Source organism: Maylandia zebra, linkage group LG14, assembly GCF_041146795.1.
Source record: "Maylandia zebra isolate NMK-2024a linkage group LG14, Mzebra_GT3a, whole genome shotgun sequence".
Taxonomy (NCBI): Eukaryota; Metazoa; Chordata; class Actinopteri; order Cichliformes; family Cichlidae; genus Maylandia; species Maylandia zebra.
The window spans coordinates 30,312,089-30,339,458 of NC_135180.1; the positions used below are offsets into that span (position 1 = coordinate 30,312,089).

The following is a 27,370-nucleotide window of genomic DNA, read 5'->3' on the forward strand; positions in this document are numbered from 1 at the left end:
ACAGATGATGTGGTATGCTTTGGCTCATGAGCCGTTTCACACCTTCTCCATACCTTTTTCTTGCCATCATTCTGGTAGAGGTTGATCTTGGTTTCATCTGTCCAATGCATGTTTTTCCAGAACTGTGTTTGCTTTTTTTGCTTTTTTTTGTTGTTGATTTTTTTAGATTGATGATCACACATAAGTGTGACAAATATGCCAAAAACAAAATCAGAATGGGGGTGAGTACTTTTCACAGCACTGCATGTAAAGTGTGAAAAACATAAAACTTAATTTCACATTTTTATTTCTTTATCAAAAATTCATGACTAAATATGCAGCAATCAAAGATAAACATTCTTAGATATTTTTTAGATGGGGTCTAATAGTTTATCCATTTCATCAAGGCTCTGGGGTGTTGTTTGATCAGATTTTAACTGTCAGTGGTCTAGCATTTTGAGCAAAAATGCTCAGAGCTAATCACATTTAAATTCAAATGTTGTTGAACTGTGGCGTACAAAAATGTGACACCACATCCCGAGCCCTGTCCACACCAAACAAGTTAAATAAAGACTAGCAAAATACAATTATCTTTCAAGTGAAATGAAAAGCAAAACATTATCAATTCAGATTTAATGACTGAACAAAAATAAAAATTAATGAGTTACAGAAACATTTATATTTAGTCCTGAACAGACGCTGTAATGCACGCATTTTTCCCTCTGAAAAACACATTTCAAAAGATAACCCTAACCCTATCAACAAACCCACACATGGCAAAAAAAAGGCTTAAATGACACTATAAGTTCCTTTTCGGAGCAAACTTTCCAGCACAATCTGCCTCCCTCCTTCACTTTTTCTATTCTATGTCATCTTCTGCTTTCCTCCCACTCTTATTAGATATTCCAGCCCCACTTCTTTAAACACATTCCTGCCATTTACGGAATTTCCCTGTCTAGGTGAAAAAACAGCCCACTCCCATGGTCTTGATCGCTGTAGCTAATTAGCTGCCCTACTTTTTCCTGAACGCAGCTGCTTAATCTGCCTCTGTGGAAACTCATCATGACTGTCACTCCCCACCTAGGGCAGCACTTGACAACAGGGTACACGTTATTTTCATGACAGTGCAGGGTAAACAGTTTGGTCCAGTGAACGATGGGCAGCAGCGGCTAATGAGTGAGAATACTTGAGCCCTGATGAGTAAGAAAGGAGGGAATGAGAGGAAGGGAGGGTCTCAAGTATCTCTCAAACCTGCTTATCAGTTAGGACATTGTCCTTCCTCTTTCCAGTCCTCCTCCACAGCTATACCCATCATTAGCAAAGCTCAGAACAGACGCTGTTTCCTGTGCTTCATAAATCCCTTAGCCATACATAAAGGACCTGACTATAAAAAAGTGAAGACAGGTTTTATGATTGACATAAGGAAACCAGTCCCTTTTACAGTCGCAGTTTGACTGTATATACAAAAAAACGTATTCATTGTCATTTCCTTTTGGCTCATTAAAATCATTATAAAGAATTGTCAAGTTTCCCAGTAAGTTGGAAAGAAAAGTCTCAACTGGGACATAACAATTTACAAATTTTGGTGGGTAGAATAAACTCTATAAGACAGAAATAATACATTAAAAGTCTGATGTCTGATATGCCTCATTTAATCAATTACACCCTTATTTCTCACATGATTTAACCAATAAATACATAGAGCATATATTTCCTACTTTACTGTTTGTTTTGGCTTGTAATTTAACAGGAGAAGTATTTTTTTGTAGAAAAAGACTTTTAGAGGAAGATTGTCAAGTCTATTTTTGGTGCTCACCGCTAGCATTTAGTATTCTGCAAGAATGATTACCTCATACATGCCGTACTATCAACTGTTAATATTTTCTTTTTTATCTCTAAATGGATGTGTGAGCTTCCAGTAACTAATTGCATCCACATTACAGGTTGTAAGACTTGTACATTGTTATAGCTTGAGTTGTAAATATATAAATGCAGCAAGTTTGATTATTTATTATGAAAGAGACATGTCCATACAATAGTATGGACATGTACTGTAAATATTTATTATTCCTTGTTAGAGGAAGCAGAGTGGGTATTAGCATGAACTATGGGTTTCATTAAACCTCCTTTTGTGGTGGTGACATCTGATCAATAAACAGTATTTAAGGTTTTTGCACTGTCCTGTTGTTGGAAGTTAGAATTACATTAAATTGTATATTTGGCATTCAATGTACAAATGCACACAGCATGTATAGATATGCATGGTTCACTACCTGCACTTTACAGATCAGGAGGTTCATATTTAAAACAGTTTTGATTTGAATATGACTAATGAAGAAAACCACATACACTCTATGAACAAAAGAACTGGGCTATATCTACACACCACTTGTACAGGAGCTGCTTGGTCATGGAAACTAATGCCATGACACTCCCAGCGCACAGTTTTTGTGCTGTTAATGCCAGAGGATGTTTGGAACTCACCAATTATTGAGTCAATCTGTTGATGTGGTTCTTTCATAAGAAGAAATTTCACAAACTGACTTGTTGTGCTTAGTAGCATTGTATTACAGTACCATGCTCAAAACTAGTGAGTTCTTTACAAAGACCCATTCTTTCACAATTGTTTATAACTATGACTAGATCCTTGATTCTGTCCAATACTGTGCAAAAGTCTTGAGTCATCCCACATTTTTTTTATAACACCTTCCTGGAATTTTCCAAAGTGGTCTTGAGCAATACTGAAACTCTTTCAAAGCTGTTGAAACCCTTTTCAACATTGGTTGCTTTTTCACTAATTTTTAGTTCATTCCTTGTATTTCACCATTTTCAGAGGCACATTTTTTTGTTTTTCTTTTCTTTGCGTTGTTGTTGTTGTTGTTACTTTTCACTTATTTTAAGCCCTGTGCATGACCATTTTCAGATATTTTTTTTTTTTTTTTTGTTCAGCCACTTAACACTGACTTATCAATCATTCAAGAATAAAAAAGGCTAGTGTTGTGTCTACACATAACAGAAAACTTAACAAAGAACCAATTTTAGATTCTATTTTTTGGTACATTTTACCATCAGCCTGTCCCAAAAACATATCATTTTAATTTCAGATGAACAGTGTCTGAAAAAATGCCCTTACAAAATAGAAACAACCCTTCATAGAATTGGCATAGTACCTGAGAGACAAAAGGTTACCTAATAGAGTTCAGGCTGAGCTGAAGATATATACTATTTTTTCATTTCTGTTTGCACATGCTTCAGTAAACTGCTGCACCTATTTCCCATTTTCCTAGCAGAATATAAAGAACTGATCAGTAGAACAAGACTTTTATATAGCACTGTGCAACTCTGTACCTGTGGTAATGGGGCTGAAAACTAATAGACGTGGCTATATACTATATAAGTAGTTACTTAAAAAACTGTATTTTGACATGGAAAAGATTGCTGCTCTGAGAAAAGGGATTTTAAAGTTAGTTATGTAGGGAATTTGCAGCTAGCCCTTAATTCCAGAATGTTGAAAATGTCTTAGATTCAAGTTTTTTATTGACAACACAGAGCTCTATAATGGAAGATAGCGATGCCACTAGACTTAGTACTATACTAAGCAATGTAGCATACTCTAATTTACTCTAACAAGAAAGAAGAAGACATTAAAGGATACATTAAAGGATAGGTACTGTAAATCTACTGCATTCACTTCTTTTATGGATGCGTCCAATCATTCCAAATGGTCCTAATTCTAATTAGCAAATTGCAATTGTTATATTTTATCCATTTTAGCACTCAGTCCAATATGCTGGGGTTTAATTTGAATGGTAAACATAATAATCCACCTATTTCACCAGAAGCCCATTTTGAGGGAAAATAATGTCGATGAATTTTGGCTTTTATCAGTGAAAAGACTGCACTTTTTTGGACACAGTCTAGACTATGCCTAAAATATGTAACCCATTACACTCTCAACAATGCACTCACTTTTGGAACAGAGCCTAGAATTAAAACTGCTCCTCTCACAGCTTCTCTCTCACCCCTACTCAGATGTTTTCACTCTCCTCATCCCTCGTAACCTCGGCAAACTGACTGTGGACTAGAAAAACAGCCTAACCCTCACACAAAACTGTCTCCTTTGCACCACACAGGAGACATATGTTAAGAGAATTGAATAACATTGTTCACATCTGCTAACTCTTGGTTGGGCTAGTTCTGTTAGGCTCTAGGCAATTTTCAGAAATCAGATATCTGTTGCCCGACACAACAAATCCATTTCCATGAAGACAACTGGCATTACCAAAGATGCATTCTGGAGTTATGAATGAAGACGTAATTACAGTAGCAAGCTCATATGGAGCAAAAAGAAGGGGTTACAAAAAAACCCTCACATATAAATTCACCTAGGCTGTGTAAATGCCAAATTAAAATGTTGCTCAGTTGTCGCATTTGACTCAATCATCAATATATCTGACCGCCTTGCAAACAAAGCACATTGACACTTTAAAAAACATCGACCAAACAAAAAAATAAAAAATGACCCCCACCCCTGAGTGCCATCGACAGAATCAGCCAAAGGCCATATACATCAGAGGCTCAAACTTAATTGTCCCCCAAAAAGGAAAGTGATTTAGAGCCGTAGGTCATAGTAGTCCCAAATGACACATTAGGGCACCCCATCCTCATGGTTGACCAGGGACACCGTGACCCTTTTGAGGGAGGAAAATGTCCAGACAGGGGCCCCCATCTACCATAAAGTCTTCGATGTCTCCAATTTGAGATGAGTGATGGTCTGACACAAATGACGCTGGACATGACCATGCTGGCCTATAATTATTTATAAGCAAAAACAGAACAGAAAAGCAAAATACATCAACAATCAGATTGAAATGACTGCCAAAGCTTTAAGAAACATTTACACTGGAACACATGGATAATGGAGGACAGATTGATTTGTAAATGGCAACGAGTGATGTTGAATTGACACATGAAAAGAGACTGTAGATCAGCTCCACTATTCAGGCTAAGCTCCCCTCAAAGCACTGATCTGGTAATAAAACAATGGAGGCATGTAAGTGGCTTCCACATGGTGTAAGTGGATTTCACAGTGAGCAAGTGTCCACAGCCACTCCTAACCTGTGACCTCTTTCTGTGTTTGCTAACTGTCTCCAACAAATAATTATAAACCCCCCTCGGCAGAATGAATTACACGGACAGTATGGATCGTCATACTCTCTTCAAGCCCTAATGAAACTGGGCTTGTGCCCCTGACATTTCCATCCCCCAGGGCCAACGCTCACATGGTCGCTGCCTCATACCCTGGCCTTGCCACTTCACACTCTAATTGCTGCCTCATAAGCAAGCGCCACAGCAACAAATCCAGTTAACGACAGTGGCATATTGATCCTTGGCAGGCGGACAGGGAGGCAGGCAGGCAGGCAGCACCCTTGTCCCTAGGTATGGGAGGAGGGGCACTGGCTTTTACAACCTGAAGGATAGTCGGCATCCAATAAAGAGCAGGTATCTGTGACAAAACAAGAACCAAAAGAGGGTCAGAGTGATACAATTATGGTTCGGAAGCTCTGACCCTAACTGCAGGTGAACAATAGACTGCAGGATGATAGTAGGAAGGGGGGTAGAAAAGAGGGAGGCCCTCATTATATAGCTAGGCCAGGAGACCTGTTCAATTTGCTCCATTAATGAGCGCTGAAGAAGCACTTTCTCTCTGTCCCAGCAGAGCCATTACAGGCCTAGTCTGAGCACCGAAGAAGTCAGATTTCGCACCGTGCCACAAATACTGTCGGCAGCACTGGGACATTAAGCCAAACAGACCTGAAAGCTATGAATACACAAAGGCTGTATGGAAGCCTATAAATCCACGATGCCATCAATACAGAAATGCTGCTCTGGTACTCAGAAAGTTTTATGGTTACACGGCACGTTAATCATAATTTCGCTTTATTTATGTTGTTTTATTGTATTTTAAATATTGTAATCTTCTCCAAACATTTTATAGAATGTGTACTGAGTGATATTCAAGAACTTTAGTTGCTTTATGCAGCAAACAGGATGCCAAATTAGAAAAGGAAACAAAGCATGTTAGTTAAACTTCTCATTTCCATACTGAAATGGCAGGAAGAAAAGGCAATGCGGCTTTTTCTTCTAATTTATTTTTTATGGCACAGCACAGTAAAAGATAATATAATGAGGCCAAACAATGTGCAGCTTAGTGAGACTGTATTTCTACTTAAAATCTAACATTCATCAAAGATGTTTTTTTTTTACAGCTACTGTACATTATACATTAACTGGAGCTGGTAAACATCTCAGTTGCAAGGAATCATCAAAGAACATTTTTGCAAATTCCATAATCCGCTTTAATGCTCCAATAAATTACTGTTTTTGCTGCCTTTGTTGTCTAATCTGGCTTACTTTCAACTCATACAGTATTATAATATCCCTACCTCCAAGAATAGCTTTTTCTTCTGTTCTAAGCTGGCAGAGCAGACAAAAGATGATCACTCCCTGGTACAAATTCTGATTCAAATACTTGTTCTTTACAACACTGAGTCCACATATTACTACTGAAGTTTACAGTCACATTGCAATTTCCAGCTGTAAAAACATCAGTTATTTTTTCCATTTCAAATCACATTTGAAGGCGTTTAGGTTTTCACACAATGACGGCACGCTTTCTGGATATTTTGGCATACGGTCCAAAGGACAACGGCTGAAGATTGAAACCTTTCATTATGTACCAGTGATTATTAATTCAATGTGCTAGTGATTCATTGGACATGGGTATACATGTCACACAGTAGAGATTATTTAAGCAGTGTAAGCAAAATAAAGTACCACCAGAAAATAATTGAAAATAGACATCTGGTACTACCACCCAAGCACAAGACGGACACATCTGGACAATAAAATTAGATGCTGATTTTGCTGCATGACACTCTGTTGTTACAACTCAAACTGAACTCAGCACCATTTGGTTTCTGGCACCATCTTTGTGTAACCCCATCTCCCTCCCTTCACAATGTTGACCCACAGCTACTCTCAGCTGCTGTGTTCCAAGAGCTTCTGAGGCGCATGCTGATTTTTTGGCAATGAGAATATGAACGAGGAATGATTTCAGGTTTACGTACTGCTGATAGATGCTTACTTAACTATGGTGTCAAAGACACTTTGACAACCGTTTGACTCCCCCCCCCAAAGAAAAAGTAAATTCCCTGTCCCATAGCATGGCTGAAAGTTGATGCATTTTCTAAACTTTTGTCTATTTCAGAGTAAGAAAGAAGTGCATGCACATGAACCAAGACAGTAGGCTAATATTCAGTGGAGGTTTTATGAATATTAATGATTGTGTTTCATTTCTATATTTACCCAACCTTATATTTACCCATACCGTGCCTGCATGGAAACAGCAGAAACTGAGTAAAACACCCTTTTCCCCACTTTACAGAGGTGGAAAAATTGTCATTCCTTGGCATGCGCTTAGTGGCAGCATTATGGTTTATTGGACAGATTAATGTACAGCGTGTACTTTTATATATGTCCACACACAAAACCCCCCAAACAAAGCACTAGTATTGGGGATAAGGTTGATGTAATGCTTTAGGTTGTTACTTCGGTGTATCTATTTTCTTCTTTTTTAATTACAGCTAACAAAAACACAACAGACACAGATGTGCAAGAATGTTACACTACACAGCCATTTATTATAAATGGTTTCCTGCTGGGGCAGATCATGAATTCAGAATAAAGGTAGACCAAAGAAATAATACTACAATGTGGTGAGGGAGTGAATGTGCTCTCCGGTGAGTCTGTGACTGAAATCATCTGTTTAAAAAATGATCAAGGAAAATAAAAGTTCAGAACTTCATGGATCTGAAAGCTCCTGCATGTCCAAAACACTGCTTGTGTTTCTGTGGCTGATGCAGAGAGTGTACGGGCATATGGTCTCTGGTCAACAACATCATCTGGATTTTTACTACACCAGCTCTGATGTGCAGCACTGCTGCCCTTGAGACTTTACAGTGTGCTATCGAGGTCTAACACATAAAATCGAAAAGGTCATCACTGCTCTAAAAACAGGAGATTGTTACATGTACAAGAGAAAGAAAGACAGGGAAAAGAGAGAAAGAGAAGGTAATAGAAAAGGATCCAACTTTTTCCTTGGGATTTTTTCCAGCAGCTGTGCATCTACAATCCCAGTGTGCCGATAAAGCTTTACATCATTACAGGTAGAGTTTTTAAGGTATGTTTGTCCTGTCATGAATGTTTTACTTTACTGGGAGTTTTGGACACTTGAAAGGCTCTGGAGGCTCAGATAACATGGTATTACTATTAACATAATTGAACCACCACACAATACAACCTACTTTGCTTCAGTGAAGTCTCCCATGGTCCCACTATTTATTTCGGAGACCTGTTCTTTTTCATAGCCATATATAAAAATCAACAACAATCCGAAAAAACAAAAACTGCACCAGTTTATCGAAGTTATCTTGTTGTTCTTCTCCTTAAAAATATTTTTTCCCTTAGTTATTACTGCTGTTGTTTCCAGGCAATAAACTGGAAAATTCATGATCCAGTTTCTAGTATCCAATTACAGTTGATCGTAATTGTGCTCCCACTATCTTCAGGATCAAAAAGAGGATATAAGAGACAACACGAGAGGATGTGTGGGTCAAAAGGATTGCAACAATTTAAACGCGAGTGAGTAGTTTGAGCTGAGCTTAATGATTTCTGTGCGACGGTGTCATCGTAAGACCTCACTGAAAAAGGACCTGTTTTAATAAGGCCCCTTGTTCTGAAACTACCTATTGATTTTTACTGTGTCAGGTTGTGGGCCCGTGACCTGCTTTGGTTCCTGGCTCCCACAAAGGCTAAATTGAGCCATTTAGAAGCTGGCTCTGTCTTTAGAGACTCCAGCTCAGCACTGACTCCCGCAGCCAATTTATTTCCATCAGGTAGAACTTTTTTTCTGGAGCAGCACAATTTTGCCACAATGAACCTGCTGCTGAAGATCCTGGCACACAATTTCCTACTTCCTTCCATCTCCCTCCACTGAGTTTAGGTCTTACCCCTTTGCTTTATTACAGTTCAGCATTATACTTACAAGTCTGCCCTAGAGGAGCACATGTTCAAGGAAACAAGAGCGGAGTTTTCTTTCTTTCTCTTTTTAGGACATAAATCAACTAGCAAAAATGTTAGAGGAACATGTGTTTCCACTGACAGCCTACTGTCAAATCTACTGGACCTCTGCAGGTGAAAGCAAGCATTAAAATACCAGCATTAAAATACCAATGTGAGATGGACATGACATGATGAAGCAATACTGCCTACTATTAATTTAAAGGGCAATACTGTATATTTTTGCACAATGATGTATGCAGAATTACAAAAAACAAAAAAAACAAAAAAAACCCCCATCAAGTGCAAAGTGGCTGCTCAGGAATCATATTATCACTTCTGCTTGTTTCAGTTGGCAAATGTAACTCATCAGAGCTCACAGGGTAGATTACAGAAAGAAAATTATAATTTGTTTGTTACTGTTTGGCTGTATTGAAGACAATTAAAATGCACTGAGAGGTCAAGGAGGCTCACCAACCATCATACCCAGGACAAATTAATCTTCCATTATAATTTGACCAACACTCGAGGAGGAGCAGCAAGTTTTGTGAAAATGGGGAAGTGCCTGTAAAGCAACTAGTTTGTCCTTGAGCAAGGTTTGGGTAAAAACCCATTAGGTGATCACTTCATGCACGCTTCTCTAAAATCTGACCAATTATTTAGTTGAAGAAGCAAATCTTTTGCATTGTAGAAGGAAGTCTTAATGGACAGATGGATGGAACAATGGAACACCATTCAATACACTCATTCAGCCAGAACCTAAAAACTCCAAACAAAAAGGCCTAAATAAAAGGTTTTAAAAGCTAACAGTAACTTTAGCATATGATATGTCGTCTGATGTTCATATGGCATTAAGCAGCTCTGTTCCTTAATATGCAATAACAGCATTTCAGCTGTTTTCCTATATCTGATGTGCTGCATGTGAGCCTATAGCTTTTCTATGATGTTCTTTATTATTATTCTTTTCCCTCAGCCCAGCCATTTGGGCCAGATGGCTGTCCTGCCTGAGCCAGGCTCTGCTGAAGAGTTCTTCCTGTAAAATTGGCTTTTCCCCTCCCATTATCACTAAGTGCTTGTTCATAGGAAATTATTTGCTTTCTCATTCAACCGTGGTATTAAGTGCTTCGAGATGACTTCTGAATTCATGCTAAATGGATAAAATCTACTTTAACTGGTTAACCAAAACTATCTGCATGCATATGTGCCGAACTTGATTCAATGTATAAGCCCTCACCTATTCACCTGTTTTCACTGTATGCCATGATCCCTTTGTGAAAAAGAACTTCAATTGCCCTTAGCATTAAGGCACTAAGAGCAGTATTGACAGTGACTGTATAAATGGCAGTATCTATAAAATCCTAACTAGACCCATCGTTAGTACTGATAAGACTGCAGCTGTTGCTGTTAAAGAGTGAATGGATCATTGTAAAAATTAAACAGCCAGCTGTAGCAGTGATCATTCATTGTCTGCACTAATCAAGATAAGAGGAAGATAAAGTGCAAATGATGCTAGAGCTGTTGTTAACTACAGTAAATACAGACAAATATGTTTACACATGCTTGAGCTTGTGTGAGGATATTCTTTAGGGTTATTCATAACTGAAAACCTGTAGGCATTAGGTGTCTTACCATGCAACATTTCCTATCTCAGATGCATACTGTATAGTCAGTGTGCTGTAAGCTGTAATGCAGCAGCATGCTATTGAAATACTGGTCAAAGATCACATAAAATACTTTCCATCTGAGTGAACTCTTGCTGAAATAGCTAAAAAGATGAAAGGATGCAGAGAAACCATCACACGAATGATCTGAACCCGAGATCAAACAAGAGCTGCTCCATGTCATTTCCTCAATCAAATTTAGGAACAAATCCAAATATTTTCTTCTTTTGAGAAGGCATGAATAGAGAGTGTAATTCAGGGTTGAGAGAATGTGAATAGCGTACCATAGGTCACTCCAGTTAGAGCGTATATAAGGATATCAGAAAAGCCATGAAACAGTGCTCAAAGGCAGAATGAGAAAAACTGATATGAAAGTAAGAGGAGGGGGAAAAAACATTCAAGGTCACCCTCGCCACCCCCCCCCCCCCCCCCCCCCCGGGCAGCAAAACATTTCAGTGAACAGTGTTGCAGCGCATTCATAGCTCAAACCAATTTTACCAGAGGAATCAATATGGCTGAAATATTGGGCTTTTATGAGTTGCTACATTCAGCTGGCGGCCGTGCGAATGGAGTAATGTGTTCAGCTAGATTAGATTTAAACAGCCCAGGCAATGAGAAGGGGTGAAACAAATTTAAAAGGGAAGAACAAAGAGGAGCACAAACGCCATGATTATTATAATTATTCTTCATATTATTATTAATTGTTACGTCCGTACTTGGACCTCATGTGCATAACATTTGGTGACAAAATGCACCAGCTAGCATTTTTAATACATATGTTTATTCTTGTGGCTAAATTCTAAACTGTCGTTAAATGATTTTAGATGCACCTGTGTGGTGTGTTAAAAGCCTGCAAGTAAAACACAACTGTTTATTAAAAAAAACACAAAATATGAACAAGAACAATTAGATAAACAAAGAGCCTGTGTTTCCTGTACTATTCAATTGTGTGCATTTTCAAATGAAATCTAAATATATCTACCATTTTAATGTCATTGAGAAAAGCTGCTTTTCCAAATCTATAAAACGGACTAATTGAAAATCAAACATGCTGTTTGATAGAGTAGTTATATCAGTACTTCAGTAAATGCCTTTGTTTCAGTCGTATGTGCTTCAGTTTTCTCTTATGTTTCTTTAATCTGTTATAGAGTTATGTCACTGTTTCAGCTTGTATTTGCACATCTGTTTTTATGTGTGTCCGAATGCTTTTGTAGGTTATCTTGTAAAGCCCATAAATTCCAGCAGACAGCCAGGGATTCCCAGTATGGCCAAATCTGGTACATTTAAATGATCGACCTAAGCACTTACAAAAGTCTTACAAAAAGAACTAAACACGATGTGCAAAAGTCTTGAGACACCCCTCATTTCTTTATATTTTGCTGGTAAATAGAGGTGCGGCGAATTGTTGAAACATGGAAATACAGTATATCAGGCAAAAATGGTTTGCATAAATCTAACAAGCTTGGAAAGTCAGTATTTGGTATCACTGCTGTTATTAAACACAACCTGAACTTTGCTGGACTAGCTTTGTTGAAATGAGTAGTCTTCAGGAATAGTTCTCTAGGGTTCTTGAAGGACATTCAAAGCTCTTCTTTGGATGTTGGCTGCCTTTTGTTTTATTCTCTGTCAAGAGGGCAGTCCACTACTGATCGCGTCCCACTGTGTCTTTCTGTCTAGATATGCTTTTATCACACTGACAGTATGTTTAGGATCATTGACATGCTGAAAAATACCAATCAAACACTTCCCAGATGGTTTTAAATGATGGATCAAAAATTGAGGGTACTTTCTATGTTTAAAATTTCATCAACTTTGACAATATCCACAACACCACTAGATGAAATGCAGATCCAAACCAAAACAGAGCCTCCACATGTTTTGCAGATGGCTATAGACACTCACTCTTGTACATTTCTCCTGACATTCTCCATATAGGGCGATCGTGGTTCAAGAGTTGGAAGTTCGCCTTGTAATCGGAATGTTGCCAGTTCGAGCCCCGGCTTGGACAGTCTCGGTCGTTGTGTCCTTGGGCAAGACGCTTCACCCGTTGCCTACTGGTGGTGGTCAGAGCGCCCCAGGGTGGCAGTGGCTACAATGTAGCTTGCCATCACCTGTGAATGTGTGTTTATTTGTGTGACTGGTTGTGTAAAGCGCTTTGGGGTCCTTAGGAACTAGAAAAGCGCTATACAAATACAGGCCATTTACCATATATATTGACAATGATTTGATCCACATTTTTCAAATTTGGACTCAGTCATAAGACATTGCTTTTCAGACCATTGCATTGACACATTGCCTTTTCTCTCTGTTTCTCTTCCTTAAGAACGGCTTCTCGACAGCCATCCCCCCACTGAGACCATTTCTGACGAGGCTTCAGTGAGTGGTAGATGGATCAACCGAAAGGCCAGATGTATCTCTCATGTCCTGTGAAAGGTTGGATTTCTTCCGATTTTTTAAGGACTTGATTTTTAGATACTGTGCGATATGACCAAAATCTCATATCCCGATATAAGAATTCTATCGTCCCGATAACGATATAAATCACAAAAATGTACGATTTTCTGTAAATTCTATGAATCTTGGGCAGCTCGACTTGCGGGAAGTGTTTCCAGCTGCGCGTCATGTAGCTGGAGTCGAGTGTTTCAACAGATGCATGAAACTATACATTTTTAGACATAAGTTGTAACGGCCGCCGTTTTCTTTGTGAGCATTTATTGCTTCTTTGCAAAGTTGTGGATAGAAAATGATTAAGTGCAGGGAATGGACTGAAAGTGAGTGAAAAATCAGCCAATGTTGAAGGAAAAACTTCAGAAAGCCTGGAGAACTATAGCTCAAGATGACCTAAAAAAGATTACAAAGAAGCCTCCTTGCAAGCAAAATCTAAAGAAATGCGGAGAGTTTTAAGAATTTCACACAGTACTGTAATTAATGTGAACTGTCCCTTTTAAACATAAACATATTGCTTCAAGACATAACCTTTAACCCTATCTTTTTGAAGTACAATTTATATTAACATAAACATAAGAAAGACCAGTGCAGGTGGTTCATGTGGTTTCTGGAAGCAGCTTTTTTGGAACACTGTAAAATCTCAAAGGTTTAGAGGTGTAGAAAAGTACATCATGTCAGCCACACTACCACAGAGCCACTGTTCAACCAATCCCTGAAAAGAGCACCCAAGAAAGCCATTACACAGCCGTAGTGCCAAGGAAAAGGGTGAGCCACTGGGGCCCCTGGCAGTGCTACAGTCATTAATGCCCTCAATTTGAGTTAATGGCTTTCTCAATCCCAGTCCTCAATTCCATTCGTCCCCATGCCAAACTATATTTCGTCTCCTCTCACTGCTTGTAATTAATCCATTCATCTCTAAAAGATCCGATCAATGCTGTCTGGAATGCCATGCCAGGGGAATAGTACAGGAGAACCATGTAGACCAGGTTGGTTAAAGCTGTAACTAGGCTGAATGAAATTATTGACAAAACACTAATTTGGTGAACTGCAACGGTATGTATTAGCCCATATACTCTGTAACATCAATAATATATAGAAATAAGAAATAGGTTTAACAGAAAAACAATATCAAAGCCCTCAGTGCCTCAATATATGTCTGCGCTCCAACGGTGAGCTATTACAAAACTCAAGAGGATCATACAGTAAGCATTACTACTGGAGATGATTTTTCAATTCCAGTCCCAGCGTATTACTCTCCCCAGCTAAATGCCATGCACAGTGTATATATATAAAAAAATCCATTTCCAATTTATGTATCTTAAAGGGAGGAGATGTTACGCCTGGGGAGTATTTTATTTGAAACCAGTTCCAGTTACTGTCACATCTATCATGATGTGATTTTGCAAAAGAAAAACATTACAAGTGCATGTTTGGGTTGTAACTGATTCATTTTGGGGGGAAATGAAAATTTTCAATGTGTTGCATGAATGTGTGTATATTTATGTGTGTGCATATCAATGTGAGTGTATGTTTATCGTGATTCAGAAAAGCTGGCTGGCAATCAGGCACTACCGGCCCTCCTACTGACCCCGCCACTAAATCCCCCTTTCTCGGTCTGGCCTGGGATCAATAAGTAATTTTTTGGAGCTGATTAGTTTGCAGCAGGAAGGTGGTCACTGTCTGATCTGTCCTAAGGATATAATCAAGCACTAAAAAGTGGCATTATTGCAGTTGTAATGTGAGCAGGGTGGTTGTAACGGTATGATGGGATACATGCTTTACTGGAGATGGTGATTACGGACGGTGATGCAGAAAAAGAGCAGTTGTCATCCTGTGAACACCACTTATTATGGGAAAGTGTTCACCATAAAGACAGAGGCTCTTGGTCATTATGAAGATAAATGCTTCTAAATCCTTTTTGTAATAAAAATAATACGAGGTAGTGATTTTGACCATCGCTGAAAGTGAAAATAAGTCGTATTGTTGCTTTGGCTTGTAAAGACTAGTGCATATTTACAAATAAGTCATTTGGGGCTCTGGACACTCCACTAAGAGGCACAAATAACGTTAATGATTTCATCCTCGATAAAGCAAATATAGGGATATGTATAAAATTTATTTGCACCTGATGAACTCTGAATTCTCTTTAGAGCATGGCCATAATTTTGGTGGAATCGGTCTTTTACTTTAAATACATTAAGCACTTTACAGAATTATATTTAAACTAACATTCAGAAATGTGATTCGCTGTATAAATAAACAGCTGTTTAAATTTACAATATATGCATTATTGCAGTACCAATTTAAAGTAGGACACAGGTTTTCATGCAGAAACTTGCTTGTACACTGCTCTGCTTTGGTGACCTACTTCAAACAAATTCAACAATGCAGCCTCGAGACAAACATCAGCAAAGGAATAAAAACATTTTTCCATTTTTACTTTTGACATACTTTTTGCAGTTCTACAAAAGGATTGATCAACCCAGAATAGACAATAAGATTTTTTTTTATATATTTATACCATTTCAAAATTAAAGTAACACAAATAACTCGTGATAAAGCACCAACAGTCTTTAAAGAAAAAAAAAATCAATATTGACACACTTTCGTGTTAAAAAGTGAAAATTATTTTGTTTAACCAAGAACGCTTTGTTTAAGAAAAGTTACAAATATTTAGTATCAAAGCAGTGAACATAATAGACTATAAATACATTCTTAGAAAAGTTTGATAAATAATATTAAATAATAAGAATAAGAATTATTAGGGTTTTTTATAACAAAAAAAACATAAGTGAATGTGGAGGAAAACTAAAATATAAATTAATTCTGAAAATAAAAGACAGAAAATTACTGTGTGTAATTTGAAAAACCTGTCCACAAGAAGGAAAACCCGCCTGCGATGCTCAATGAAACATTTTGTCAATATTAGTAACTTCCTGAAGGAGCTCCTACGGCCAGCAAGAACACCACCCAGAAGGTGGGAGAAGTTGTCTAACACAGAGACGAGTTTTTGACATGTTTTTCTTTTCTGCTACATATACACTCACTTAAAACTTCATTAGGTACACCTTGCGAGTGCTGGGTTGGACACCTCTTTTGCCTTCAGAACTGCCTTAATTCTTCATGGCACAGATTTAGCAAAGTGCTGGAAACATTCTTTTGAGATGATTTGAGATTTATGACAAGGTGTGTTGCTGGAAGCTCCCATTAGTAAATGGTACACTGTAGTCGTGCAGAGCCTCTGTTTTTATGTTGACCAATTGTAGTGAGCCTGTGTGCAAACTGCAGCCTCAGTTTGCTGTTATTAGTTGACAGGAATGACACCAGTTGTGGTCTTATGCTGCCTCAAAGTTTTATGTGTTGTGCATTCCGACATGGTCTTCTACATACCTTGGTTGTAATGAGCTTATGTTATTGGACTTACTGTTCCCTTCCTCTCAGGTCAAAGCAGTCTGGCCATTCTCCTCTGACAACTCTGGCATCAACAAGGCGATTTTGTCCAGACACCTGCCACTCATTGGATATTTTCTCTTTTTTTCTGACCCTTTTCTTTAAAGCCTAGATCTAGAGGTTGTGTGTGAAAATCCCAGAAGATTAGTGGTTGCTGTAATACTCAGACCAGCCTGTTTGGAACGGCATTCAAAGTCACTTACATCGCCTTTCTTCCCCATTCTGATGCTTAAATTGAACTTCAGCAGTCCATCTTGACTATATCTACACACCTGTATTGATCTACTGCCATGTTATTAGCTTATTAGATATTTGCTTTAAGGAGTAGTTGAACTGATATACAAATAAAGGTCCAATGAGCATGCAGCAGACCAACACTAGGTACCACAGACTCAACACTTCAGTGAGGGTTCAATACTTTGGAGGACAGGCCAGGAAAAAAAAGCTTACATTGGCTAAGACTGTGGTCAAAGTGAGCTTTTTTCTTCTTGTACTTTTTCCATTCTGATTTCTTCCCTAGTAGACAAAGAATTAGTAGAAATCTTGAATTTCTTGAAGTCTATCAACAGCTTTAGTGTTTTGCTAATGTTAAGCAGCAGATGGTTCACTTCACTAAAGTCCACAAGCTGTGCACCACCCTCTGGTACTCTGACACATCCTCCCATCTGATGCATCTAAGAGCTGCCTACATAGCAATCATCTTCTTTCTCAGTGGTGTAGGCTAAAATGTGTTAAAAGCTAGTGGAGAAATCAAATCAAATGATTCTGACAGCATCCACTGGCCTGACCTATGATTGTAGGCACAATAGACTGTGTTTATAATGCTACTGTCATCAACTCCATCTGGTTAGTAGGCAAAATGGAGAATTATTTGAAGGGTATTCTATGAATGTTAATTTAATTTTTTGTTAATGACAATGACATGTAGTCACTGGTGGCACTAGGAAGGAGGTCTCCCACAACAGTGGGGCCACCCATCGGCCAAAATAGGTGCTGGAGGTGTGACAAACAGCTGGAGAGCACCAATTGTTAGGTGAAGTTTTCCTAGCTACCTATACACATGTTCAGTGGAGGCAGTTAGCATGTTAGAGGTATTGTTGTTGATGTTGGGTGCCTGCTTGTCATTGCAGTCTATGTGAGGAAGCATGTCAAATATATTGAAGAAACAGTTTAGCTTATTGGCTTAATGTCGATGTCTAATCTAGCATTTGACTGATGGTTCTCATAACCAGAGATCCCTGGTGTCATTCTGTAACAGACTGTAGTGTTTTTTTCTCATGATATTCTTATTATGATTATAATTATTATTAGCCGAGCACTGCACATTAGAAAGACTATTATTCACAGTATGTTCATGCAAAGAATGAGTTCTCTACATGTTAAACAAACTACATTTAGATAAAATATGAATTGGGCATCTTTTCTATTACAAACTACATCCTATTCAAGCAGTATTTTGGGCAGCATTTCTTTATCTTTTATTAGTGTACCTCATCTGCTGCCCTCTCCCATCCTCACAGCATGCCGTCTTTCCTGAACACTGGCTTTGAGAAATCATGTCAACGCCACAGGCTTTCAAATCTTTACTATTCATCTGCAGAATTCTAAACAATCCTCTCTCCAACTATAATTTAAGTCTATTCCTTAAAATAGAGTAGATTACATAATACATAGCCAGTCGCCCTGCCCCCTTTTTATTTTTCAAAGTGCTTTTCAGCTTTGTGTAGAAAAAAGGGTGAAAAAAAGGCATCGGTATACCACAGTCTTTATTGTATGTTGAAGGATGATTCAGCATCTGCAGAACAGGTTTAGTAAGGCTACACTTAAGTGCAGACATCACTTATCCACCATATAAAGAAACAAAGAAAGAACAAGATGTAGGAAGTATAGTACTTTTATACTTCTTGGAAATGTGAACACGAATTAAATTCTTAGTGCTAATATGTTAAAGAAAGAAAATCACCAAAAAAACAAAGTTAAAGCATTTCTGAAGCTGTAGCTGATATTACTAATTTAATGTAAATGCAATAAAATATTTTTTTTCTTTCTGCCACAAGCCAAGCATACTGTAAGGAAAGATAGAGCTGTACTTGTAAGCTACTGCAATAGCAGGAAGAGTCTCAACCCACACAAATATCCCTTTAAATGGCCAGTGATTCTCCTCTAATGAGTGCCATGAACTCTGTGTGGCATTTCCCTTCTATAAAAAAGCAACACAGCAATACTAAAAGAAACCAGGAACACATCTTATTCAAGAGGCTAGATACACATATATTCTGAGGATGTGAAAGTTCAGCACTGAAAATCTCTCCCTAAGACTCAAGTATTGAGCTTTCAGTGACTGGGAGTGCTATATATTCTTCCTGTTCTGTGTTGACAAAATGTTGAGCTTTTCTCCCAGGGGTTCTATGACTTCAGTCATAAATCTAGTGTGTGCATGTGTGCAGAATGATGGCCAAGGTGGTTGTTATGCTTCTCACATTTAAACCTAAATGTTGGTACGCCAGAAATGATTTACGATCAGTGACATCCAGGGAAAAAACTTTAAAACTCTTTAGACAATCCTCTTCCCACCTTCTCTTTTTCAGAGAAATACTGAAAAACATCTGCAAAAAAGTCAGAAAAAGAAACCTTTTAAAGACAAAATGCTGAAACCCAAATGTTTAAACATGCTTCAACCCAATTATGTTTGCTTTGTGAGTTCAAAAGTATTCCTTTTAGCTATTTGGTAACAGCAGAGCATTAGAGAGAATAAAGTGTGGTAAATTTAAAAAACAAAGTGATCTGAAACTTAAAGCAGCTGGCAAAACATGCCCTCTACTGGATTCTGACAGTAATGTCCACAAAGTATACTACAGAACAGATCGCCATTGAACAATCAGAAGGAATTACTCTTTTTTATTATCCCTGCAAGAGTATGTAATCAGGTTTTTCAAAGCATTCTGGGGTTTGTATACCTGCACAAAGTCTCTACACTGAGTAAAAAAAATGACTGTAGATGAGAAAAATGAATAAAACTGAAGGAAACAATAGAGACAGGAAGCCCCATGGTAACACTGCAATTGTTCACTGAATGAAGACAAATAGCCAGCCACATGTTTTGACAAAGCAATCCCACTTGATCAACCTCAAAAACAAAGGTAAGACTCAGTATTTCCCTACGAGGAAAGGCTAAGATCTGTGTAGACAAGGCAAATGAATCAATACAGTGAAATCAATATTCAATGCATTTTTAATTTGTACGTGTTCATATTGCTGTACAACAGGTAGGGTCACAGACCTTAGAAAAAGTGGTGCAATTTTAATGTCTTGTGATTGTTAACTGCCATAACGTCCATGAAACATTCATACCCTTTGGTGAATGTATCATACATAATTACATACTTTTTAATACTATTTACTTTAATACTTTTAACCACCTTTATGTGGGCTTTTGCTTCTTTTAAGTTTGTAATACAGACAAAAGCACTCTTTAAATCAATAAGGTATTTTAATCTAAAAAAAAAAAAAGATTATTATCTGCTCATACATGAGTGTCTGCAGTGTCAGTCTTATCAAAATATATCAGTTACTCTCCTGAAATCAATTTTAAAGGACAAAAGTAGGTTAATTTGAAATTATTTTACCTAACCTTTGATTTAAATTTAAGATTCGATTTTTTTTTGTACGCAATATATATAGGTATATAGACAGGGTTTTTTTTTCAGCTGAAAATATATTAATAGGCTGAGACATTTTCACTTAAATGTTGTGTTTTCCCTGAGCACTCTGCTGGTAAATTCTCCACACAAGCCAAGTCACAAGACAATAGTTAGAGACAATGCTGCAGTGTTGCTGTTGGCCATATACTCAGACCTGTAAAAGAGGTGTGGTGGAAATGCATTACACTAGCATTACCTGACCATTGTAACACTTGCCCAACGGAGCACACAAAACCATCTCCTCCACTGTTTAATTTATTCAGTGTCAAAGGACAGCCCCCGAGAGGCCAAGAATACAGGTTGTTTTATGTGGTTAAATCACAAGACCACCACTGTGTGCACGCATGTACACACACACTCAGAAAAACGCACATATTTGCAATACTCACACAAAATACACAAAAACAGGATGGAGGTGAAATTTGGGGAAAAACAAAAGCTTTTTTTTTAACTCATCCATTACAAATAATTGCAGACTCGTATGTATCAGTGAGATGAGTCTGAAGGGAAGCACTTCCTCCTGCTCACCTATTTGCCACCACAGCAAACAGGGCATTTGCAAGGGACAGATGGTTCTTCTTTAAAGTAAGAAGACGGTCTGAAATGCACTACAGCGGGTTTGATTTTACAAGAGGGATCCAAATCAAAGCAATTAGACTGTAATGTGCTCCATAAACCTGAGAGAGGGGCCACTGAGGGGGGAAATGGCAGAAATATACGTACATATCCATAGCTTTAATGAGAGTTCAAGCTATATTAAAGAGAAAATGGAATTACTAGGGAATAGCTCTGAGACTATGCCTTACACTTTCAGTTCAATAATAGCATGCAAAAACACACACACAAACACACACAATACACTCAGACTTCACCCCTTACCCCGTTGTTCCTTGATAGAAACCACAGGGGGTCTAAATGTGACAAAAAGGATTTCAAACAATCCATACTGCCATTTAGGGAGGTTAATTGCTTGGTCTGGTGCCAAACAGATTCAGTGAAGGCTAAGTCTGTGCACATACTATAAGAAATTATTTGTAGGCGTGAAGAAGCAGTTAGCATGAATGCCAGTTAGCATTCAGGCACTTTAATTTACAAAAGTCTGATCAAAAACATACACTACTTAACTCGATACATGAGAAAAGTCACTGCACTGAAGCAGTGCTATGAAATGCAGGAATATAACAGATCAGTTACAGATACTTTAGCAGTACTGCACTCTAGGAAAAGTGCGTTATGTACTGAGCCAGAGCTGTAATTTTTAACAAGAACTGAGTGATAGCCAAATAGACTTTGTTTCTTTTCCTTTGCTTTCTGTGACCCCACCTAGTCCAAAGCCTGTATGTAGCTATAAACAAGACTTATCTACTAATAATAGAGCCAGCCAAAGGCAATCAAGGCTCTCGCTGCAAAGCCAAACTCTCCTGAGACAGTAAAATCAGAAACAGCCACGACATATTATAAAAGAAAGCATGTACTTATTCCACAAAGATGTGTGCCATGTGTTGTGTGTTTTATACACAACCTGCAGTTTTGCTAAATATGTTGCTGTGATGATGAGGCTGTAAAATTGCAACCCTCAACCCTGTCTAACCTCACCTAAAGTTACTACAGTATTTAGATATGCTGCAAAACTCTTTCACAGAGGTATTACATTTCCCCTAACCTAATCGCTTGCCCACACAATAAGAACCATAACAGATAGGGGCCACATCTCTTCCATGCCCCCATTCTGGACTGGACCTTATCTGCAGGGAAACACATTTCAGCCGGGCCTGTCGTTACGCACGAGAACGGCCTGCTGACGGTGGGCTCTTAGGGCTTAACCTGGGCTTACTGCACCTCTTCTTCCAAAGCAGATACTCCCCATCTCTCCCAGCCCCCTACTCAGCACAAGCTCTCGCTCCTGCACCAGTCCCTGCACCAGGCAAGACACTAGCTCTGCACAAAGAGGTATTTACAGAGTCTGTCAAGTTATTAAACTTTAATCCCACTAAGAAGAGCATATTCTGACAATGAATTATAGATGACACAGGTTAGACTCTCTTATATGACCTCCATTCCACCAAACCCACCATGGTGGGTTTTAATAAACTCTATTATGAACTTACTGTGGATGATGCCTGCACCTAGATGGAGTTTCAAATATATAAAAACAGGGAAGAAGCATGTGGGGAAAATCTAATCCTGATGTGAATTACAGCTGTAGGGGGTCAGGCTCTAAGCTAAATCTATGTGCACAATAAGGCAATGTTTATCACCTGAAACTCACAACACATATTCTAGAGCAATTATGAAGAGGCTGAGTTAATTCAGTCACAGGAACTCGTCAGTGACCTCACTGCATTTCATTTGTTTAGTCTTTGGGGAGCTTAACATCAGCTTTCCCATCTGTCAAGAATTGGCAAAAGACAGTAAATGAGTTTTAAAATTCAGCAGAGACCAATTGTCCTTCCTTGAAATGATTTTATCAGCCCCCATCCCTACACCCTCCTTCCGAGATGACAAACACAGGCTGTCATCCTGATAACACCATGCTCTGTGATTTACTTTAAATCTTTAAATATATGGATACTTGTTAGGTTTATTTATTAAACCTAGTAGGGTTTAGAGGTAAGGTAAGATTATCCTAAAACATGAGCAGCAGTGATTTTGTAATCTTAAATATTCTTTACAAGGATCATATTCACACACTTAATGGATAAACTGTATTTAGTTATCAGATTTAAGAGTGTTAAGGTCAGTGTGTTTGTTGTGTGACCTGGAATCAAGGTGACTTCCTGCTTCACATGGCTGTTTCCATGTCTTCCAGACCAGGGGCCTCTCATTACACACTGGAATCCTGCTCCTAAATGGTAGGGAATGACTGTTTGAGTCCCTCATTCTGGAGTAATAGGATGCAAGGTCATCATTATCGAGCACACAGGGCCTACATCATGAAAGCTTTTACAGTCCTCAAACAGCTGCTTTTTTACCCCTCAAAACCACATTCCACTCCCAGCCCTTTTTGTACGACCTCGCCTCTCCACACCGCTAATCCCAGCCAGCGTAGAGGACTTGTATTTGTGCAAGTCAACATCTTGCAGCTGTTGTCCTGCCAGGTCAAAGACAGGTTGTGAAGTCCTTCATATTACTTCTGACTCCATCTCTATCCACTGAGTCAATTGTACTGTGCTGCAAGGGATAAATGGTCGCTCACAGATCTTCACACCCCCTCTGCCTCATTGACTCGATTTACAGAAAAAGCAATAAAACGAAAAGAGGTGCAAAGGCTGCACAAGAGTTTAAAAACAAGATGTGATGCATGCTTGTCTCTTTAGGGTGCTTTACGTTCAACGAAAAGATAAACAATGCTGGCTAGGCACATACGGCACATTGCTGTAGAGGCTTTGGAGAACCAGCAGTGGCTGTCAGTTTCAGACATGACTATCAGCATGGTGGAGGCACAACAATGTGGAAGCAAACAGAGTAATTACCTAGTCAGAGAATGGAATTGTGTTTGCAGGTAAATGGCAGGTGGTTATGATAAGTGTTGAGGCTATTGTGCCAGCAGGCCTTGCCAAACCCAGTTAAGGGTTGGAGTCACGCAGGAAAGAAGATTACTAGAACTCAGTCTTATGGGCTCCCTGTGTGTGAGCCCCATGTAATAAAAAGCTTGATAGCTTGATAGTTGCCATTATCTTTGCTATAGTGCATTTAGAGGCAAACCACACCTTAAGCAGTTTCCCCTCCTGTGGAAAAAAGGAAGAAACTCTAAATCAGTAATTGCCTAACCAAAAATGCATGTTTGACACAAAAAAAAGTCTCAATTTTCTCATCACAGCGGTAGAGTTACACGGGAGTTATAACTGTACAATTTCCATTTAAATGAGGTGCACCAAACACGGCTGGAGCACAGAGTTGCCTGGGCCCTGACAGTGTCATGCAACAAAACATTAACTAAGCTACACCTTTTGAAACACTATAGTAAAATAAATTAGATTCTAATGATGTGATAAATATATATTTTCACATTAATATCACCAGGTTTATTCCAAGAAGAGTCAGGGTCTAATACGTCTTTAATACTTTATATAAGCAGTGCCAGTATTGTAGAAAGGTTGTGAACGGCCCTGCTCAGGAAATGCTGCATGTGAGGCCAGGGCAGTGGGGCCACTACAATTGGCTATGATCTAAACCCCACAGGGCCAAACCAGTGCGTGATCCTTAGGTCAGCCACGCTCTGCTCTCTGCTTTCTTTTCTCTGCTGTGCTTCTTTCATCCAGCTGTCTCAACTAGTTATTATGGAGGTTCCTCTTTCCCTTAGGTAGAGGTGCTCTTTATTTGGCCCTGGGCTGTATATATATGTCTAGTGTTACCGTCACTGCTGTAGCAAGCTAGGAAGGCAGGTAAAAATCCACAGTGGATTAGGTGGAATTTGGAAACAGTACTGTACCTATACTGACTCGGGCAATGCAGGAAAGAGACTTAAATTTAAGCAAAGGACTGCAGAGAGAACAGTACCTACATTGGCTTGACTTTGACACAAACAGCTTCTTATTCTCAAAATAAATTTTATACACAACAAAGCAAAAAAACAAAAACAAACAAACAACAACAACAAAACAAATTGAAAACTGCAACAAGGTAATTACATTAATTACAGGTAACAGAGTGAGAACGTATTGTTCACTAAACACATGCAATAACTTCAGGCTTGATGCAACTTTATACAAGACTACTTTTAAATTGTGCTGTGAATAATCTATGCAAAGGTAGTTATTTAAATTTTATAGTTAATCAGTCACGGAAGTAGTGACATGAATACAAATGCATTTACATACTGACAGCAGAGTAAGATTTGTTTTGGGATGCATGGCAGCTGGAGGATATATGCAACAACAGCGATCTCCTTCTGAGCTCACAGCGCCACTTTCCCCACATGGATTTATCACAGATCGTCACTACACAATGTAATTGATGCTTTAAATTTACAAAGACTCACAAAGGAATTTACAAGGTTGAGCATACTAACACAATAAAGGAGCGCTGTGGATTCATGAAGCTGTCACTCTGTTACAAATCTAATGACTATTAAAGTTGAAAACGAGGGCTCCCATTTTGCTGCTTTCAGCAGAATGGTCTGATGGAAAAGATTGGAAAGTAAGCGAGGAGAAGTGATAGAAAGGGTAGCTAGAAGACCGAACGGACATAATGTTAAATCAGAGAGAATTATTTTGGACATTATATGGGTTATTTATCTCGTTATTCATTAATCACTCCTCGTGTGTATCCTCGGTGAGATGTGGAAAATGCCTGTCTTTGTCAATATTCTTTATCAGAAGGCAATAAGGTCACGTTAGTCCAACTACACAGAGCTGGCCTCTGCTCTAATATTAAAACCTGTGGGGGTTTCATAAGAGCCCAGGGCCCAACAAGCAAGTGAGCATACACCATGGACTCCAGCGCATTGCTTAGCCACATTACCCAGCACCCACCAACCCAAATTTCATTACTAACTCATTACTGAATGCAGCTCAGCCATGGGAGAACCACACTGAATCATAAAACACTAATTTAACACCAGGAACAGATTTTCCTCTATACTGGCCTGGGCAGCACTGTACAAAATGAATAATTGTTCCAACTGGTAATCCTGACAAGTCAACACCTATTCTGTCAATCACTCTGACATGTAGAGAGTTTTAATTTATCTGTTATACACAGACTGAAACAGAAATTGTGTTTAATTATTAAATGTGTTGTGTGTGTACTGATGTTCCTGACTGCTTGCACTAAGACAAGAAAGAGGAACTTGCGTTAGACTATTTTTTCTAATTACACAAGTCTAAAATTCTTAATTGCTCTGATTATTTTAGCTTGCTAACAATACTCTAGAGAATGCATGACAACAAAGATGGTATAAAGCTGAACACACAAGCTGAAGCTATTTTGGTTTATTTTTACAGTGCTTAGAAAATGGAGACTAGCCTGCATGAAACCGTAGAATCTCATTAGATTACAAAACATAAACAAAACAAACCGAAGCTTTGGCAATGCAATGTGGCAAATGTATTTTTGAACTTACCTATTTTGGATGAGGTCCATTGAGGCAGGAAAAAAAAAAAAGAAAAAACAAAGAAAGATATGAATGTCAGTGATTATGCTGGAAATGCTCAGCAACAATTAAAGGACCAATATAAACTAACAATGGCCCTAAACTTTAGGTCCAACCGAGCAATAACCCTCAGACTCCTCATAAATATAAACAAATCGGTGTGTGAAAATGAACAATTAGCCTCTGCATAGTACAGTGATGGCCCAGAAATTCTAAACAACAAACTTGCTTAGATGCAACATCATCAGTGAGCTTAGTGCAAATTAATTAATCAGTTCAAGCCTGTGATCTCAAATATGCCATGAGACTTGCCAGAAGAAGTCTTCTCAGAAGAATAAGGAGTTAAAAAACAGATACATCTGAAAGAACGCCAGTCTCAGGACTGTAGAGTCGGTGTAGGATTACATGGAGAGACAGAAACAGCTGAGACAGCAAAGATTTACATGTTTAGAACATCATTCCTGCTAAATACTATGAATACTATCCACCAGTATAATCAAAGCAATGCCTGCTTTTGAAACTCAAGTGTGGTCCCGCCCAAAAACCCTTTTTCTTTCTGTTTACTATACTTTTTCCATCTATCCATCCATCCTCTTCCACTTATCAAGGGAGGGCTAGAGCCTGTTTGAGTAGAGTACAACCTGGACAGGTAGCAGAGAGACAATATTCATGCTCACATTCACACTTATGGCCAACTTAGACATTACATGCATGTCTTTGGACTCTGGGAGGAGGCTCGATATCCAGGCAAAGTCCTGGGCTCCAGCCAACCAGGAGATTCAAATCCATGGACCGTTCTGCTGCACCACTGTGCCATGAGAGTTAACAATTAAAAAAAAAAAAAATTCAGGTAATTATTTCCTGTGTTTATACTCTATGTTTATTTTTCTGTGTTTACCTAAAGAAATACATATACA

The 27,370-nt window shown here is 38.5% G+C and overlaps 1 protein-coding gene and 1 long non-coding RNA gene across 10 annotated transcripts in view; one reads left to right on the top strand and one right to left on the bottom strand.

Moving 5' to 3' along the window:
* robo2 (roundabout, axon guidance receptor, homolog 2 (Drosophila)) overlaps positions 1 to 27,370 on the bottom strand; it is a 260,051-nt gene that overhangs the window by 162,072 nt on the left and 70,609 nt on the right. The window lies entirely within an intron of this gene.
* LOC143421963 (uncharacterized) overlaps positions 13,089 to 27,370 on the top strand; it is a 28,565-nt gene continuing 14,283 nt past the window's right edge. The window contains exon 1 of the long non-coding RNA XR_013101566.1: positions 13,089 to 13,193. This is a non-coding gene — a long non-coding RNA (uncharacterized LOC143421963). The remainder of the gene's footprint in view (positions 13,194 to 27,370) is intronic.